This window comes from Sceloporus undulatus, chromosome 6 (genome assembly GCF_019175285.1).
Source record: "Sceloporus undulatus isolate JIND9_A2432 ecotype Alabama chromosome 6, SceUnd_v1.1, whole genome shotgun sequence".
Lineage (NCBI taxonomy): Eukaryota > Metazoa > Chordata > Lepidosauria > Squamata > Phrynosomatidae > Sceloporus > Sceloporus undulatus.
In genome coordinates, this window is record NC_056527.1 from 130,167,863 (window position 1) to 130,169,647 (window position 1,785).

Here is a 1,785-nt window from a genome sequence, read left to right on the forward strand (position 1 = left end):
TCTCATTGATGCTGCCTAGAATCGCATGGCCTTGTTAGCTGCCGCATCACACTGTTGACTCAGGTTCAACTTGTGCTCTACTAGGCTCCTAGGCCCCTTTGGCATGCGCCTCTTTCACCTTCTCTCCTCCAGGCTCCTCATCCCCAGCTCCTCCTGGGGCTCTAGGTTCCTAGACCCTCCACCTTCCTTTGGACACATGGCTCCAGTGCCTCAAGGCCCTGATCCCCGGGGCTCCAGGCATAAAACCCCGCGGAGAGCCGGAGGGAGCGCGGCTGACAAGGGGGACAGAGGAGGGTCCTAAAGGCGAAGGGGAAAGGCCGGCTACCTGATGCGCTCCCTGCACTGCGAGGGCGTCTCTCGTAGCCCAGCTCGGCCAAGGCCCGGGAGACGCGCTCGTACATGGGGGGCCGGGGCCTTGCTGCCGAAACGTGCCGGCGCCCTCAGCTGTTGGTACCGGGCCTCCACCAGCCGCTCGTTGCCCCAGACGGCGATCGGGCGTTCGTCTCGGCCGGCGTCCAGGCATGCCTCTGCGGCGGCGGCGGCGGCGGCGGAGGAGGCGGTGCCTCCGGGGGAGAAGGAGGCCGAAGGTGAGGCGCCCCCCGGCCCCCGGAGGAAGCGGCGCCGAGGCGCGGCGGCCGCGAGCCCGTGCCGCAGCGCGCGGGGCCCAGAGGGGAGGCTCCGCTGGGCGTGGAGGGGTCCGAGAGGCTGGGGGTTGCCATCGCTCAGCGCCCCCGGGACCCCGGCGAGAGCACCTCCATCTTGGGGTCTTCAGCGCCGGGGACTCGGCGGGGCAGGGGCTGTGAGGAGCCAAGGCGCCCCATATTGGTGCTCGGAGCCGAGCGGGCGGAAGTGACGTGGAGGGCCCAAGGGGCGGGACTTCCGCCAGCGACGCTGAAGTCAGTCAGCCAGGCGGGCATTGATGGAGAAGCCACGCCCCCTTTTCAGGCTACGGCTGACAACCACGCCCCCTTTTCAGGCGATGACTGACAGCCACGCCCCCTTTCAGGCATGACTGACAGTCACGCCCCTTCCCAGGCAATGACGGTCAGCCACGCCCCTTTTCAGGCCATAACGACAGCGCTTCAAAACCGCCGCGGTTCAGTGCTATGGATTCTGGGAACTGTAGTTCCGTGAGAAAGTTAGCCTTCTCTGTCAGAGGATTCTGCGGCCACGACGGATTCAAGGCTTCCATAGCTGTTAATAATGGATGCAAGCTGCCTCCACATTAGGCCTGCATCCACACTGGAGAGTAACCCGTTTAGCACGCGTTAACATTGCCTGGCTCTTGTGTATGGAATTCGGGAGTTGGAGTTTGTTGTGGGGCCCAGACTATGAAGCATTTCTTTGTTCCTCGTGAAAGCAAGATCAGTAGATTCCAGATCTATCTTTTGACCAATCCACTATCCTTCCTTGGTCCCAAAATAGGTTCCTTGATTATTGGTCTAATTCCATTTTGATTGGTATGTGATGAAACAAGGGACAAGCCTTATTTACAACAAGGTTGGATACAGGATCTTTCTTGGAGGATGCTATTCAAGCTTCATCTGGTGCTTCAGTAGTTATACTCTTGGTTCCCACAGAACCCTTCTAGCCTCTGTATCTCTTAACTTAACTCTCTGTCATCATGTCGCCAGGATGCTGTTACCTTCCCACCAAAGCGGTACCTATTTCTCTACTTATCTGCAGGTGAAGGGACTGGAAACCATAAAGCCCTATGAGGAACGATGAGGGAGCTGCAGATGTTTAGCCTGGAGTAGAGAAGGTGTAAGAGACTACGTGTGAAAG

General features: G+C 59.4%; 1 pseudogene; it reads right to left on the reverse strand.

Moving 5' to 3' along the window:
- Positions 1–321: 321 nt before the first annotated feature.
- LOC121933981 lies at positions 322–917 on the reverse strand (annotated as a pseudogene).
- Positions 918–1,785: the final 868 nt, after the last annotated feature.